General features: G+C 36.1%; 1 long non-coding RNA gene across 1 annotated transcript in view; it reads left to right on the forward strand.

Moving 5' to 3' along the window:
- The first annotated feature begins 949 nt into the window (after positions 1-949).
- The window catches only part of LOC132598240 (uncharacterized), a 363,047-nt gene continuing 344,942 nt past the window's right edge, over positions 950-19,054 (forward strand). The window contains exons 1-3 of the long non-coding RNA XR_009566235.1: positions 950-1,059; positions 1,883-1,981; positions 3,394-3,490. This is a non-coding gene — a long non-coding RNA (uncharacterized lncRNA). The remainder of the gene's footprint in view (positions 1,060-1,882; positions 1,982-3,393; positions 3,491-19,054) is intronic.

Genomic DNA, 19,054 nt, shown 5'->3' on the forward strand with positions numbered 1-19,054 from the left:
ATATCCAGTGATATGGGCCAAAGAGGACTTAGTGTGACATCTTAGAGTATCTATGAATTTATGACAGAAAAAAGTGGGAAGGTTTTTAAGTTAGGTAAAATTGTAACAGAACATTCTCTTCCCCGGTATAATAAAACTGGAAATGAGACAGGAGGGAAGAGAGCAGGGCACAACCATCAAAAGAATGACATAGCCGTTGAAGATATGACATAAACTGGTTAGAACCAACTAGGCCCAAGGTGGCGGAAGATTCAACTTCCAGTGGACCTTGAGCCTCATTATGCATTCATTGTAATACATTAGCTTAAACGACACACACACAGGCGCCATGATAGTTCCGAGGCTGGCCAAAAAGTGGGCTGTGGCCTAATTCCTGGAAATCCCCACCTCTTCCCCATAATAGTTGGAATAATCCTCTCACTCACCAGCCTATGAAATTACCCAGCCCATAAAAACTACCACCCCTGCACCAGACCACCCTCGCCTTCTAAGACGGCCCACACTCTGTCTGTGGAATGTGTCTCTCTCTAAATAAATCTGCTTTCACTTTACCATGGCTCCCTCTTGAATTCTTTTCTGCGTGAAGCCCATCCCAGGGACTCACCTGAGAACTGACACATGTGGTCTTCTCCCCCTCCCCCATTTTTCCTTTGATTATAAAACTGTAGCCCACGTAGTTACCGGGGCAGAGCCCTCTTGTTTGTCCACGTATATCCTTCACAAGCATCCTATATTAATCTACTTTTTACTTATCACTTTGTTTCTCGCTGGATTCCTTCTGCAGCGAACCATAAAGAATCTGAGCTTAAGTCATGAGATAAGTTGCGTGGTTTCAGTTGGAAGATTGTGGGTTCAAGTCCCTATGTGAGGTGCAGTTTCAGAAGGAGAAGAAATAGCAAGATGCGGTCATGTTTAAACTGGCACGTTTTACTTTCTATCTTGGAGGTTGGGCGGTTCGGAGAGGAGGCGAGACAGCGGGGCTAGAGAGGCTGTTCTGGCGGCTGCAGGCGTGGCCGGAAGTGCTGGGTCCCGAGCTGGAGCTCGAAACCTCGCGTGCAGGTATTCTACCTCTAGTTTCTTCGCAGACTGTGTCAGAGTGGAGGTGAGCCATCTGGACGATTTCAGGAGAGCATCTCACTGTTTTCGCAGACTTGCTGGCCTTGTGGCTATGACTGCGTGTTCTCTATCACTAAGTGGCCGTCAGCACCCCAAGAAGCAGGAATGAAAGTGGTGCTTTCTCCGGCCCAGGGTTCCAGGACACAGTCCCAGGCTGCCTATGGTTATGAGGCCGACTGAGGGTGTGAGGGGCCTTCACACCTCACTGCAAACTTTGCGCTCGTTGTAACATACAAAGAAACGACGCCTGGAAATTTCCAAACAAGTTTTTTCCTCAATTTCTTCCTTAACTTTAAGGAACAAGAAGCTGAGTAGGGCCCAGTATAGGGGCTGCTTTCTTTTCTACTCCCTTCGTATCAATATACATCTATATGTAAGTATGTATATATATTTCCTGTGGGGAAAAAAACCTATGATTAATTTTAATCTCTTTAATGCACAGTGTAAGCTTAGTTGTAAGGAGCTCAATATAAACCGGGTAATATAGTTAAGAGCTGAGGCTCTGGAGTCTGCTGGGTTTTCAGCCATGGTTCTACAACTTGTTAACCGTGGGACCTTAGGGGATGTTAAGGACTGAATGTTCTTGTCTTCTCAAAATTCATATGCTGAAGTCCTAATTCCCAGTGTGGCTATGTTTGAAGATGGGACCTCTAAAGGAGTAATTAAGTTTAAATGAGGTCATATGGGTGAGGCTTTGGTCCAATAGGCTTAGTGTCTATATAAGAGACACCTGAGAGTTGTTCCCTTTCCCTCTCCACCTGTCTAGGATTCAGCAAGAAGGCAGCTATCTGCAAGTCAAGAAGAAAGCCCTACCTGAAACTGAAGCAGCTGGAACCTTGATCTTGGACTTCTAGCTTCCAGAACGGTAAGAAAATAAATTTCTGCTGTTTAAGCCCCGCAGTCTAAGGTATTTTGTTATAGTAGCCTAAGAAGACTAATAAAGAAAAAATATTTAATTCTCTGTGCCTTAGTTCCCTTACTGTAAAATGAAGGTAACAGGCCCACTTCCTAGTGTTGCTTTGATGAGCTGAGTGTAAGAAGCTCAACTAATGTTAGTTATTCATATTATAATTATTGAGAATGCAGTTTACTGTTGTCGTTATGCAAGTAGAATAGAATGAGCTAATTTGGTGAATGAGTGTTTTTTTTAATGAATTAAACTCATTAGGTATAAGTATTTATACATATTTTGTATGTAGAAGCATGTACATGAACCTGAGACAGATATAAAGCTTTGTCAAAGAATGCTAAAAAGAGAGGTCTGTGGAATGTAAGAAGAGTAAATTAAACAAATTTTTTTTGATATGAATTTTGACTTTTTTTGAAGGTGTGACTCAAATGTGACCAAACAGACTTAGGTGAATATCGTTTTGAAATTTTCAAGGTTCTTAAACTGTACCCTAGATAACTAAATGCAAATTGTTAGTCTGAGCTCTTTTCTCAGACAATGACAAGGAGAAAAACAAAAAGAGTATAGACTATATGGTTCATTTAAATATTTTAGCCCCAAACTTCAGTCTGAAATTTTGACTGCAACGAGCTCTTTTAATGTCCTGGAGACAGAAATTCAGTCAATTTAGCAAAGCAAAGGTCAAGTCAATTATTTGTTGTCCTAGAGAGGCAATTGAATAATTGATTTAGTTAATATTATGTTTCTTGGGCTTCCCTGGTGCCACAGTGGTTAAGAATCCGCCTGCCAATGCAGGGGACACGGGTTCGAGGCCTGGTCCAGGAAGATCCCACATGCTGCGGAGCAACTAAGCCCGTGTGCCACAACTACTGAGCCTGCGCTCTAGAGCCTGTGAGCCACAACTACTGAAGCCCACGCTCCTAGAGCCCGTGCTCGGCAACAAGAGAAGCCACCGCAATGAGAAGCCTGTGCACCGCAACAAAGAGTAGCCCCTGCTCACTGCAACTAGAGAAAGCCCACACTCAGCAACAAAGATCCAGTGCAACCAAAAATGAATAAAAATAAAAAATTAAAAAAAATATTATATTTCTTTAATCTGGTAATGACTGTGAATTTTAGACAAAATCTCAATGAAATCAGAATTTTTCTTCCTACTAGTTAATACCTCAACACAGTGACATATGTCATTTTATAGACAAATTGCTTACTGCAGTATGTTCTTTAATAAAGTGTTTGGGACCTAGAATTGAAAGTAGATGTGCTTGTATGGGTTGGGCAGGAATGGGGGGTGGGGAGGAGTCAACTGTCTTCAGACATTTGACTGACTGATCTAACAAAGTTCCTACTATTCCTAAAAAAATTTCTAGGTTGTTGCTGATGGCTTTGAGGGCAGAATGCAATTCTTATAAGAAAATAAGAAACCCGAGGGTACAGGAAGAATATTGATAAAAAATCAGAGATAAGGTAGGTAAAGCAGATTTCTCTGAAAAAATATCTCTTTTTTAATCATGTCTCTCCCTCTTAATTACCAAATCTGGTTAGTTAGAGGTAGAATAAGAAGAAAGTAGGAGAGAGATGGTGAATACAGAATTTCATTGTCATCAGTAAATAAGTTGTATGTGTCTATTTATATGTTTTACTGTCATCTTATAAAACTGGGACTTAGTAGCAGGAAATTCTATAATGAATCATAAATATAACAGTATTTTAATAGTATAAATTGTATGCTCATGATGCTTATAGTAGAATAGTAAAGTCTTTTAATAAGCTCTAGAAAAACCTTCAATGTAAAGCCAACTAATGAAAAACTATAGGTTTAAAATAAAACACTATAATGATGTAATCTGTTTGGCATCTTAAGTTATCTAACTTAGTCTTATAAGTTCAGTGTGTAATTTGCCTAGGGAAAAGATAATTCTTTTTTTTTTAAGGAATATTTATTGTGTGCTTATTACATGTCAGACATTGCTGGCATTTTTTTAAAATTTTTATTGGAGTATAGTTGCTTTATTTATTTATTCTGTTAGCATATATGTGGCATCTAGAAAAATGGTACAGATGAGCCGGTTTGCAAGGCAGTAATAGAGATACAGATGTAGAGAACAAATGTATGGACACCAAGGGGGGAAGTGTGTGTGGGGGTGGGGGGGTGGGATGAATTGAGAGATTGGGATTGAGGTGTATACACTGTTGTGTATAAAATAGATAACTGATAAGAACCTACTGTATAAAAAATAACTAAAACAAAATTCAAAAAATATATAAATGCAATAAATAAATATTCTGTTAGTTTATACTTTACATACAACATTCTTTTTTTTAATTTTTTTTTTTTTAATTTTTTAAAAATTTATTTTATTTATTTTTGGCTGTGTTGGGTCTTTGTTGCTGCACGCAGGCTTTCTCTAGTTGTGGCAAGCGGGGGCTACTCTTCATTGCAGTGTGCGGGTTTCTCATTGCGATGACTTCTCTTGTTGTGGAGCACGGGCTCTAGGCGCATGGACTTCAGTAGTTGTCGCGCACAGGCTTAGTTGGTCCACGGCATGTGGCATCCTCCCCGACCAGGGCTCAAACCTGTGTCCCCTGCATTGGCAGGCAGATTCTTAACCACTGTGCCACCAGGGAAGTCCCAGCATTCAGTTTTGAGGGGTCTTCTGGAGGCTGCAAGTCCAAGATGAAGGTGTCAGCAGCATAGTTCCACCTGAGGCCTCTCTCTTTGGTGTGCAGATGGCTGCTCTATTAATGTGTCTTCACATGACCTTCCCTCTGTGGCCGCACTTCCTTGATGACTCCAAAAGACAATTCTTAAAAAGTTCTTTCTCACTTAAGTTATTATGAATAAGAAAATATTAATGTACTTTATATGCACTTTTAAGTAGTGCATAGGCAGGGACAGAGAAAATTAGAAAACTTAAAAAAAATGAGTGCTAAAAAGTGAAGGAAAAGCTGTTTTGTATTGAATTCCCACCCAAAGATATCTGAGAAAGAATAGAAGTAACTAATATATCCAGTTTTTAAATATTGCTTTAGGAATAGTTTCATTTGCTGGAAAATAGTGAAAAGATAAGGAACAATATATTTCTCAGTAAGCTGAGAGAGTATATTTGACTGCAAGTTTTTAGTATCTACAAATGCTGTTTAAAGAGGATATTAATATCCATTAATGTCTCCCAAGCAAAGCAAAGCAAATCAATGGGAAAAATATTAAAGCTAAGAACATTTGGTAAAGTGGCTGTTTTCAAAATAAACATTATAAAAAAATAGCTTTATCAGTAATAAACATTAAAAAGAACAAAAAATTACACTGAAGTTGTAAAATATGAAATTTCTAGGAATTATCTCAACAAAATTTGTCATACAAACAAATTTGAGACCTATGGAGGAAATAAATTTAAGACCTATGGAGGAAATAAATTTAAGACCTATGGAGGAAATAAATAAAAGACTATTTTTTCCTCTTTTGTATCCCTAATGCTTTGAATAGTGCTGGGCTCAGCCCATGAAATATTTGTCAAATAGCTAATGGATCAACCTTGTGGAATATGTAGAAAATAGTTTGGGAAATGCTTTTATGATGTAAAAATATTGCAGTGTTGACATTCAATGTATATATACATATATAATGAATATGTATGTATATATGTTTGTGTGTGTTTTCTATTAAGTGAATATTATTTTTAAAATTGCACCCAGCATTCTATATAACAGAGAAGTAATAGAGGCATGTGATTCTAGTATTTAATCAGATAGTCAAGGGTTGCAGATTTATTTATTTCTTTTTTTACTTATTTTGCTCCTGAATTTTAATCCCTAGTTGTTATATACTCTAGTTTCTGGAAATATAAGGTCAGAATTCTGAATTACAATAAAAATAATCAAACACAAGCACTCGTACACACATGCATGCACACATACATAAACACACCCTACAGTCGACCAGAGAACAAAACCTAGTGTCTCAGTTCAAAGTCATATCATGTTTCATCCAACTACCCATCCATTGATCCATTGATCCATCAGTCCATTGATCTATTGATCCATTGGTCCATCCATCCCTACATACGTACATAAAATTAAGTTTATTGACCTCTGTAAATATAAACTAGTATTAGCAACCTGTTTCAGTAAAGGAAACATAAAAGGTAATCATAGAAAGAGTAGAAAAAATAGAGTATTGCAGTGAAAGTCTAGGAAAAGAAGTGTTTCAAGGAGCTGGGAGGAGTCTATGGGGATGATACAGAGGGATTATGTCTTGGTAGTATTCTTTTGGATTCATTGCTTAGGATGCTACTGATGAATTTCAAGATTGCAGTTTTAGTAGGTTCATTAAGTACAAGCCAGATTCAGTTAGATTGAAAGTAAGTGTGGTGAGAAGGAAGTAAGGAGTTGAATGTGTGGCATCCTTATCAGTACCACTCTTAGGACTGGGAAAGAGTGGCCCCTGCTCTCACACCTGCATTATAAAAGGACACACGCATCACAAGCCCACAGACTCACATGTTTATTAAAGAACACATGGGCAGTACTGTTATCAGAGATCTGGAACTCGGTGTTCTTTTAATACGTGAAATGAACCTAAACATCGTCTTTTTTGACATACCATTTGGTCTTCAGGGAAATGCTCCTTTTCATCTCTTGCACCATGTGTTTGAAACAAAAAGTGACAATGTCTGAATGCCATGAAATTTGTGCATCAGGTTAATGTCAAAATCACCTATACCTTCAAAGTGCAGGAATGATCTGAGCACCAAAAGTGCTTAGGTAAAAGGAAAAAAAAAAAAAAAAAAAATATATATATATGTATATATATAAAAAAATTAACTTGTCAAATTCTTCCTCTCACCATGGAAGAAGGTTGTAGATTCTTGCATGACAAAGTATCCTTCCCAGCAGTTCTGAGCTTCTATTCTCTGTTCCTCTGTGTTCCAATTCCTGGTTCTGGAGCCACTCAAAAATAGTACAGAATTTGTAGCATTTGCATGGCAGCTGAGAATCAGTTTGTAATGTTAAACCACATTATTATAATGATTTTAAAATTATTTTTACTTTATGTTTTTGATGAAATATATTCAGAATTTGGATGCTTTGAGAACAATAACATTTTACATTTTAATTCTTAGATCATTCCAGTCAGTAGAACAAAAATAACACTATAATATTACTTATAAAAACAATTTGTGGGACTTCCCTGGTGGTCCAGTGGTTAAGACTTCACCTTCCAATGTAGGGGCTGTGTGTTTGATCCCTGATGGGGGAGCTAAGATCCCACATGCCTCAGGGCCAAAAAACCAAAGCATAAAACAGAAGCAATATGGTAACAAATTCAATAAAGACTTCAAAAATGGTCCACATTAAAAAAAGAAAAATTGTGATTTTGATGAAATAAAGGCAAAAATATTTTGGAATATACTCTATGAATTAGGTATGCCTTTGTCTGTTACACATCCAAACATTGCAAGCTCAGCAAGAGAATGATGCCCAGACACATACAATATTTATTAAAGTCAGTCATCTTTGATATTTTGATAATTTCAGTCACAAAGAAACCATAGTTTTATCAGTATTTTTCCATTTAAAAAAGTCATGAAGGTAGATTTGTCAAAGAAGAGAAAAACATTTTTATTTAGCAGTATGTTAGCTTGGTTTATAACTTTTAAATATTTAGACATATGGTTTGTGGGCTTCATTTGTACTCTTGCTTTGGGTCTTGTAAATTTTAGGGCTGGGTCTAGTGTGAATATATTCTTGAATATTTGTTCACTTACATAGTTTCTTAAGATAAATTTATAAAATAGAATTACAAAGTCAAAGAGAGAGACCTTTTTTGTGAACATTTAGATTTGTAATGATTTCATAGCAAAAGCCCCTTTAATAAATGAAAATATTATTTATTGAGTACTGTTTACTACCCTTTTATCAGAAAATCCCTCATAATTTTGTTATTGAATGTATAAGTTATTACAGTGTTGCAAAATTCTGCAGAACTATTGCAGAGGTCCTGAAGAGGCAGAGAGGAAGTCAGAGGAGAGCTGGGGAGGTACAGGGCAACTGGAGGAGGCTTTCTTTGGGTTCAGATTTTATCCGTGATCTCTGTGCTGCAGTTTAGTTACAAACCAAGCGTCCCTCAGCCTGGAAATTTGGTGGTGGGCTCCATGGGTCATATACATTCTTCAAAACAAATTGCATTTTGAAAGACTATACACAAATACATTTTTTGTTACAAAATATAAATCAGAAAATTTATGAAAGAATGGGGAGAATGATAATTGCCTACAATCATATATTGAGAGAAAAATTTCTATAGTATTGATACTTTTGTATATATATTTTCAGACATGTATGTGATTTTATATATATTTAAATGTGTATATATAAATATATATATATATATACATTTAAAATTTATCCCCCATTTAATATACTGAGAACATCTATCCACGTCAGTACATATCTAAGGTTGCATTGCATTGGTATATGAATATACCTTAATATATTCATTTATAATTTATGTCACATTCTTAGACATCTAAGATGTTTTTGCTTCCATAAATAATCCCAAGACAAATATGTCTGTACATAAATCTTTAGAATCTTGTCCATTTATTACTTTAAAGCATGTTCTGTGAAGTGGAATTACAGATTTTAAAATAAATACACGTTAAAGCTTTTGGTAGATATTGTCAAATAACTCTCCACAAAGGGTATATGTATTTTACCCTGCTGTCTGTGGAAGTGATTAATTCCTCAATTCACTGTTATTTTGTTTTTACTCTTTACCAGTCTCTATGACAATGCAAATAATTTTTGTTTTATTGTGTATGGTCGCAAAATAATTTAGATAAGCTTTCATATATTTATGGACAGTGCATTTATTTGTGAATTGTTCATATAATTTCCATATTATTGTTTGATGTCTTCAAACTGTTCTTTTTTTAAAATTTATTTTTTTATATTTATTTTTGGCTGCGTTGGCTCTTCGTTGCTGCGCGGGGGCTTTCTCTAGTTGCGGTGAGGGGGGGCTACTCTCCGTTGCGGTGCACGGGCTTCTCATTGCAGTGGCTTCTCTCGTTGCGGAGCATGGGCTCTAGGCATGCGGGCTTCAGTAGTTGTGGCGTACAGGCTCAGTAGTTGTGGCTCGCGGGCTCCAGAGCACAGGCTCAGTAGTTGTGGCACACGGGCTTAGTTGCTCCGCAGCATGTGGGATCTTCCTGGACCAGGGCTCGAACTCGTGTCTCCTGCATTGGCAGGTGGATTCTTAACCACTGTGCCACCAGGGAAGTCCCAAAATTGTTCTTATATATACACCTTATACAGAAAAAAATACTAAAGCTTTGTCTCAATTTAACAACATTTAGAAAACTATTTATTGACCAATACTCTGTTTAGTGGAGGGCACTAAATAGACACATTGAAAAAAATAAACATGACGGCTGAGCTGAGTGACTTATTTAATGATCAAGCCAAGGAAGATAGAAGAAAAGGAAAGATGGTCTTCACACCCAGAAAGCTGTTTTAACCAAGACAGATAGTGATAGCATTCACATTGCTTCAGTGCAAGAAATCTGGCTCCATAATTCATATTGCTGTGTTTTTCATTTTTTGCTTTATATTAATTTATTACAAGTATAAATTTAATGAACACATTTTAAAAATTCAAATAGTATTAAGCAGCTTATAACTAAAAGAAACAGTATACCCTGCCCTGTTCCTCCCCATCCTCTAAACGACTGTACAGAAGCAGCCACTTTTATCATTTTTAGTTACTGGAACATATATTTGCCTGCATATTTATAAGTAATATATTTAAACATCTATTTTTTGATCTTCAAATTTTAGATATTATAAATCAATTTCATGTTAAGAAAGGCTTTAGCTTTGTAACACTAACTCTCTCTCTTATACATGCACACACATACACACACACACAATAAACACCTACATTTCTCTTCCTATATTTCTCAAAATTATAATTTTTGTTTAAGTCATTGTTCTTAGTTTCTAATATTATAACTGTTACCTGAGATTTCTCAGTCTCAGCACTATTGACATTTCAGCTGGATAATCTTTATTGTGAGGGGCTGTCATGTGCATTATAGGGGTGTTTAGCAGCATCCCTGACATGTACCCACTAGATGCCAGGAACACATCCTAGTTGTGGTAACCAAAAATATCTCCAGACATTGCCAGATATCTCCTGGAGGACAAAATTGCCTCTGATTGAAAACCATTAATTTCATCTTATAAATGATCCATGTTATTATGTATTGTTCACCGCTGAAATTACATGTCGTACAGTTATTTTACTGTCTTTTCATATAAATTTTGTTTCTATTGGAGTTAATAACTGCATTATGTGTGTGTCTTTGCTTCATTATATATGTAAATTCACTGACAGAATTATAAGACACCTCTTAATATGTCAAAGACATCTGTTAACCTGTCAGTTCAGTTTTCTCTGGGAGGTACTTCTATCCTCCTGCTCCAGGATGGACTGGTTGCTCTCAGTCAGATATATTACTGTCATTTTGCAACTTCTCCTTGTCATACTAGGAATTTCCTTTGCCTCACTAATCTGATAAAGCCCTGGATTCATATGTATTGGTTATAAATTGTACTTGGCTGCTTATAAAAGACACAAAACAACAGTGGCTTTCACAGCAATAAATTAACTTTTTGCTAATATATAAGTAGTAGAGAGCTAGTTCTGTGCAGTTCTGGTGGCTCCAAAAGTCATTAGGGATCCTGACTGCTTTCTCTTTCTGTTACACCATGCTCATGCATGGTCCTGATGGTCAAAAAGTGCCTGCTGGATCACTGCCATCACATCTGCACTCAAAGCAGGAAACAGGAGGAGGAGGTGGGGAGAAGATAGAAAGTGTTCTTGTATAAAATTTGGTTTGATTTTATAGAAAATTTTATGTTGGAAATCATGTTTTCTTCGATTAAAATGTTGAAACCATTCCCTCAATGTCTTCTGGCTTTCAGTGTTGCTACTGAGAAGTCACATATTATTTTGATTCCTGATTCTTTGTGGTCATTTTTTTCCCCCTCTAGTTGCTTTTAGCATCTTTCCTTTATCTTTACTGTTTTTAAATTTCACGAGTCATCTTGGTTTGGATCTTTTTCATTCAGTTGTGCTGGACACTTGGAGGAGGTTTTCAATTTGGAAACTCAATTTCTTTTGGACAATTTTCTTATATTTCCTTTTTTAAAAATTTATTTTTTCTCATTTAAATAATTAGAAAAATTTTATTGAAGTATAGTTGATTTACAGTATATTTCTTCGATAATTTACTCCCCTCTACTTTTTTTATATATTGATTCTGGATGTTAATGCTCTAATTCATTAAATGCTGGAATACTTGGATTGATCCTATAATATTCTCTTGTTGTTTTTCCTCTCTTTTATTTTTCAGTTATTTTCTTTTTGGTTCTGTGCTTCTGATATTTTTTTTCAATTTTATCTTCAAACCCCTCTCTTGAATTTTTTATTTCTGCTGTCCACTTATATTTTCTTGCTTGTTCTCTGTTTCTGTTTTATAGCAATCTCTTTTTACATCCTGATTTCAATAACTTCTCTCTGAGACCATTAATGATAAAGTTTTAGTATTTTCTTCTGCTTCTCCAAGGTGCCGTTTTCCTGTTTGCTTATTTTATTTTTTTATTTTCTTTAAGGGATATTCCTCAAATATCTTGTAATGCTTTGATAATCTATTTCTCTTTAAGAGTGGGGTGCTTAATGGGTAATTAGAAGCTCTGTACAGAGCTCATCATCTTCGTATAGCACTGTTTGGTAGGGACTTCACCATTTCATAGGGAAAAGTCCAAAGTTAATATCTGTAGATATGGGTTTTTTTTCCAGTTTTATTGAGATATAATTGACATATAACATTGCATCAGTTTAATGTGTATGACATAATGATTTCATATATGTATATTGTGTTTTCTAGTTCTGATCAAACTCCCTGTGGAAGACTATTCTGACCCACTGCCCAGGGGAGGGATTTAAACTTGACTGTTAGCATTCTGGGAGTGGAGCATGAGAAGTAGAATGCAAACCTCCTTTAAGGATGTGTAATTGAATTATTTTTTCTGTTTTCAAAATGGCACTGTATCCCTGCCCTCATTTGTACAGCCTCAAATCCACAGGTTCTTAAGTTCAAATTTTCCAGAAACTTTACTCCAGATGATATGATAGGGGAGCAGATCTGAGGATCTAAATTCTCTTTATAAAGACTTCCAACGGATTCTCCCTTGTTCAGACCCATCTTCTACTTCTTCCTACATACCTGCTTACTCCTACTGAGCTTCTAGAGATTGTCTGGCTGGAATTGGTTTCAGATGTCATCCTTACTAGAACAGTTACCACTCATGAATCTTATTTTCATCTTCATCTTCTTTATTGATGCATCTTGTATGCTCGAATTAACTCTTTCATTTGCTTTGCCCTTGTCTTTTATCTATTTTTATTAATTTATGTACATTTTGGTAGTATTCTTGGAGGCTAAAGATAAATAAGTATGTTCAATATGCCATGTTTATCAGTTTCCATTCATTTGTTATAGCTACCCTAGGTAATATTTAAATGGTCTCAAATATATAAATAAAAGGACATTTTAATGTGGCTAGGTTAGGACAACAGAAAGAAGTAGTTACTCTGAGTTGACTTGGGGGGCTGGTCTAGCTGTTGGGGCTTTGACATTTGGTGCCATGAATTGTTTGGCCAACAGAACATAACGAGATTGTATGTTGTAGTCTCCACTTTATGTGTTCCCTATCATGATAGCTCATACAATTGCTACTTCTATCAGGGTGAAAAAGTCAGATATGCCGAGATTTGAAAGATGCTTATGTGGTTATCTGATAAAATCTAATTTGTAGCTAATGTATTTTGTATCACTTGAACCCTTCACTTCCAAACCAATGTTCACATTAGCTGTCATGAGTAAAGAATATGTGTTATCTTACCTCATTCCTAATCTTGAGTTGAAATTCAATGAGAACCATTTGTGATCTTCCAAACAGTTCCTTTTAGTGGAGAAGTTCGAAATGAACAGGCTGCACCTCACCAGCGCAGCATAGCATAGGTAGGAAGAGGCAAGAGTAGGAGTAGAGAGGAATAGGTCTGCAGTGATCAGAGTATTTTTCTGATTTTCTAGTATGTGACTAATGTGGAGGATTTCTTATTCAAATTATTTTTAGGAATTACATTGCCTGACTTGTGAGGCCCTATACAACATGTCTTCTGTCATAAATTTAGTGATGTGGCCTTATTATTTGGATTGTACTGAATATGTAGTGCATTTTGCATTTTTCCTCCACTTAACTCAGTATCTGCCCATTAGCTGCAAGTCACTTCTCAGATGACACAGCGTTTGAAATACCATATGGGAATAAATAGTTGCATTTGATTTTTGATTATTTCCAAAAGGCATCAGTGAAAAGCTGTGGTAAAATATAAGGTTGAGTCCCTGGGTAAAGGAAATTACTGCATTTCAGCTACCGTATCACGTGTCTTAAGGAAATGCTTACTCATATCATTAAGAGGTGCATTGCATTATATATCTCAAGAGTAGATTTTTCTGCATCTTAATTAAATAGATTGCATATCCTGGGTTAAAAGCAGAAATGAGATAACAGTGATGAGAATTGGTTTTAAGTTTTCAGATGTTAAGGAAAAGAAGTAAAAGTAGGAATGCAGAGATTTATTTGTATCTTTTGACAAAAGGAAGATGTGAGGACAATTTATTTTTCTTGCAAAAAAAAGTGGAAATTTATTTCTTGCGTCTTTATACAGAGAACATCTAGGAATAAAATCTTCAAACCTAAAGAAACATTGCCCAGCTAATGGTTCTTGTATCGACCTTCAGCAGAGACAAAGAACATTACATTAAGTTGTGCCTTAGTGAAAGCAATTCTTTGAAGGGCTCTGGTAATGTGGTAAATGTGCTTTACTGTCTGATGGTTTAATACAGGAATGGATCTTAGGCAATCAGACAAATGGATGTAAGCACATCCATTAGATGCTTGCCAGTATCATGAGTAGAAGGAAGCATAAGATTCTATAGAATTTCTATAGGAAATTCAGTTCTTCCGTAGGTATTCAGGAGCATGGGAGGGTTATTTATCTCTGAAGTAATCATGAGTATAGCCCTGTAACTGAAATTCTTTATACCTTGTGGTATAGTCTCAGATTCACTTCTCTGTTTTCCTAGGTATGAGTAAAGATGTCCATTTTTATTTGATTGCACATATAGAAAATTTTATTCTTGTTGATATCCAGGAAGCTGAATATTCAGAAAGTAGATGAATGGATCAGATACATACCTATATTCTTTTAAAATAACCTCCCAATTCAAAAACATAAATTTAAAGATTTATGGTGAGCAATTTATAGCATAATTATTATTTTCTTTCAAATTCAATGCTAAAAAATTTAGACAACTATCTTCATCTACTTGGGCTGCCATAATAAAATACTACAGACTGGGTGGCTTAAACAAAAGAAATATATTTTGTCACAGTTTTGGAGTCTAGGTCAGGGTATTATATGGTCAGATTCTGATGAGGACTCTTTTCCTGGCTTGTAGAAGGCCTCCTTCTCTCTGTGTCCACACAGGGCAGAGAGAGCAAACTCTCCAGTATCTCTTGTTATAAGAGCACTAATTCCACAATGAAGGCCCCTCTCTCGTGACCTCACTTAAACCTAATACCTCTGAGAGGACCCATCTTCAGATGCCATTATATTGCGGGTTAGGGCTTCAACTTATTAATTTGGAGGGATACAGTTCAGTCCATAGCAACAATATTACCTGGGTTTTCATGTTGAGTATTGTAGTTGACTCCTCCAGATTTCCCAGTAACCAGTGTTTTCAAACCATGATGTGTAGCCATCTGTCCATCTGACTGAAAGTACCTGGGCTCATTCAAGAGGACCTATGTCTCCTATTTTGGCTGTCCCTCCCCTTATTTTTTTTGAGAAAGAACATGGTCAACAAAGACTCATTTTTGAAGAAATTGAGGAATTCTTGGTTAAATGACTGGTAGATCTGATGGAAAAGGAAGAAAAAGAGAAAGTTTAGAAACAATGCAGAAGTTTTAAACAAACCCTATATCAAACATCTTTTCTTACCCACTTTCCATTAAACATAAAAAAAAATTGATACATAAACTCATAATTCTAACTGTTCAGTAGAGCTTATTCATTTCTCTTTCTGACTGAACATATCCATACATATAGTACAATGTATAGCCCCTGATCCTTTCATTTTGCAGATTTCATGTGAATCCATACATACACTGGTATAAAATTGATCACATTTGTTTGAACAGAATCTCAATATGTTTTATTTCTTTGCCACTAACTACAGCTGGAAGCTAGAACTAAATATGTTAGGCATAGGTTATCTGTATTTGTGAATGGCCTTTTTTCCCCAGAAAAGGGACTTGAACCACGTCAACAGGATTGGCCACATGTAAATGTAATGCTTGATCCTTGAAGTAGAAAATAGAGAGTTAGCTCTAAAATAGGCTTCTATCATTTTACACACTTAAAATACATTGTTTAAGTTCTTGAGACCAAAGCAATGAAAGAATGTGAGTGGTTTCATTTCTATGTGTGCTCTCTGCAAACTAAAGGAACATTGTTTTGTGGGTGGTAATAAATATGTCTTAGAATTCATGTACTTTATTATTGTGTTTATAACGTACAACTAGTTAGGTTAGAGTGAAGAATTGAGCTATGTTCATATGTATGTGTCTCCTTGGACTGTGAGTTCTTTAAGGGCAGGCTCTATAATATATTTGAGTCTGTGTCCCCAGAATAGTATTTGTATGAAATAGGGGCTCCGTAAGTGCTTAATGATTGACTGACTGAATAAATATCTCCAAAATATCTGGACCACAGCATAATTAATTCAATGTTTTAGTTTGATTTAATGACCAATAGGGATAGCTCATGGTCAAATAAATTGATGTGCATCAAATTTATAATAAAAAATGGTGGGGCTTCCCTGGTGGCGCAGTGGGTGAGAGTCCGCCTGCCGACGCAGGGGACACGGGTTCGTGCCCCGGTCCGGGAAGATCCCACATGCCGCGGAGTGGCTAGGCCCATGACCCATGGCCTCTGGGCCTGCGCATCTGGAGCCTGTGCTCCGCAACGGGAGAGGCCACAGCAGTGAGAGGCCGGCGTACTGGGAAAAAAAAAAAAAAAAAATGGTGAAGCAACTTATTTTGTTTCAGTGACAATTATTTATAAGGCTTTCTATTCATCTGACTTAAAGATTAAACCCATATTTCAACCAAAATATTAGAGAACTTTACTTTCTTGTTGCTAGTTTATTTTCTTTCTCTTATATTACTTCGTTTTTGTAGATTACCCTGAACTAAAAAAATATTTCCAACCTCATTGAAGATTCTGGATGACAAGCCCTTGACTGAAAAATGCCAATGGCGGTTAGTTTTGGTTATTTTTAATGCACTTGCAGAACATTAGAAACCTCAGGTCTCTTTTTAAAAATTTCAAGTGCATTTTCACAGAAACTCTCAAAGATAGACCAAGATGATTACAAAGTCAAGGTTATTTTGCAAGGGTAAAATTCCTTACTGAATTCTAGTTAACTTGAGGATTCTGGTCAAATGCCAAGTCAGATAATCGCTTTATTCTCTGGTAAATTTCCTTCCTGGATTAGAATGCATTTACTTAATTTTATGATTTCTTCCAGGGGTGGATAATTGGTGAATATTCTTGATGCTTCATCACAGACATAGGTCCAATTTGATTATGTGGGAAATGATATGTGTGCAAAAGTTACAGAATTTTGCATCTTTTTATATTTAGTTTCTGGGAGTTAATGAATTCATGGCAGTGTGCTTTCAGTCTGGTGGAGGAGGATCCAGAAAGAAATACTTTATTGCTTTATCTTAAAATGGAGAATTGGGGCACCTTCGGATGAAACGAGACAGTATGTGATAGCATTATCATCATAGCCATTATTTATAAACAAAACCAAACAAAGCAACCATCTATGCAGGTGTTAGTTGTGGCAGAGTCAGGAGTGGTTGAGAAGAGTTTATTAGATGACTAAAGAGTGCAGGCAACATTGCATGGTGGAGTAATCAGCTTTGGAGTCATATAGCATTGGTTTCAATTCCCAGTTCTCCATTTTAGTAGTTTTGTTCTTTTCATCTTTTCAAGTTACTTTTCAGTGTCTGGCATGTAATAGTTTTAATATAAATCGTAGTTATTGTCATTAGCCACTAAACAACTAAGGTGTTTTTCTGGAATATTCACACTTTTTCAATCAACATTTGTCTTAAACATTTTTGGTGATGTGAGACTGAATGTTTTGTTGCAGTGAAGTCTTTATCCTGTGATTTTCCCTACTCAATTAACCAGATAGCCTCCACTCTTGGTTTAAAAAGCAGAAACCTCAAAGGGTTAGAGACACAAACATTTGCGTACTATATCTCATTTTTGTTGGATATTTTAAGAGAAAAAACATTTTAAAATCTCCCTAACAGTAGGGGCATGGCCATTCCTTTTAAATTTTGGTCACATATTCAGGAAGATAGCAACGGTAGCTGATAGGGAAATTAATGGTCCCTGAAGGGCTGGTCTATGTACCTTGGAACATATTCAGATTTACCTTATAGACTGGTTAATTGTACATAATGGAGGCACAGGTGGTATTGGTTGTGAAGAGGAGGAAGATCCTGAACTTTCTCACTCATCTTTTCATTTGTTAGGGAGTAAGGAGGCCATATGTAAATTAATTAAGTCTAAAAGATATGTTTGGTCTATTCCTGAGATTGTATTGAACTTAAGCCTTTGATTTTGAGGTCAGAAATCCTGGCTTTGCTATTTGTTACCACTGTGTCCTCCTATGAGTTACTGGACTTCTCTGGACTTAGTGTCTTATCTATAAAATCATAATAATATGTCCCACATCATTATAAGTTTTATCTGGAACTTTATTACCTAGATAATGCAAGGAAAGTCTTGTTTTAATTCATAGTGCAAAATATCTGTTCAGAAAATGTTTGATGGTCTCTGAACCAAGTTTTTGAGACTTAAGAATGCAAAAAGGCAACTGACAGTTGTTGAGTATGCACATACTGTGTGCGAAATAGATGTTGGCCAATTATTATATATATTTATCTCATTTAATCCACATAGCAGTCATGTTGAGTTGGTCCCCTTACCTTCATGTACAAGGTGAGGGAACCAAGTCTTAGGCTGGTTTAGTAGCTTGTTAAGTCACACAGCTAGAGGCTTACAATGCCAAAACTTTATTGAGTTTGTCTATTGTCAGACAGCAAATTCTATTCTCATGGAATGTATTATGTTCCTGGGTCTGTGTTCTTTGCTACCACCATAATATCTTCATAATTTCCTGTTGATTAGTTTATTCCTTCTTATGCTGAGCCTGTGTGCTTTACTTTAGACTACATACCTGCTTGATTTAGGGTTTGCAAATATGTATCTATCCAATTTAGGTGTCAGGAAATCCATGCTGTTGATTTTCTGGTTAGCAGGTATAGTAAAGAGAAATGTGATTTACACAGGTTATTTTATAGCATTATTGTTTAACTTCAAAAGGAAACATATTCATTTTATATGTATTTAATAAGCAAAAGGCTGATGGTCTCAGATTCCTTGATATCCTCTTGAAAAAACATTAAATGTAACAGATTTACTAATATTTTTCTCATTAAATCGCATATGAATTTATTCTGTGCAAAGGCAAGGCCTGTATATCTGTGGCAAAATCAGGCATGGCTGAAAGATGAAGTCATTCGTAGTTGCCAGGGAATTATATATATTAATAATATGACTCCTGAGAGTGGAAGTGCTGTCATCTCTCTGTCCACCTGCCAAAAGGATTGCAGAGAGGGCACAGAAAACCAGAAATTCTGCAGCTGCACCAATAAGACAACTCCAAAATGATATGAAAGTGGAAAAAAACAGAATTATTGATTTTGAGGTATTCTTATATGTCAGTTCCAGCCATGACCAAATCCAGTCTT

The sequence above is a fragment of the Globicephala melas genome, chromosome 12, assembly GCF_963455315.2.
Source record: "Globicephala melas chromosome 12, mGloMel1.2, whole genome shotgun sequence".
NCBI lineage: Eukaryota > Metazoa > Chordata > Mammalia > Artiodactyla > Delphinidae > Globicephala > Globicephala melas.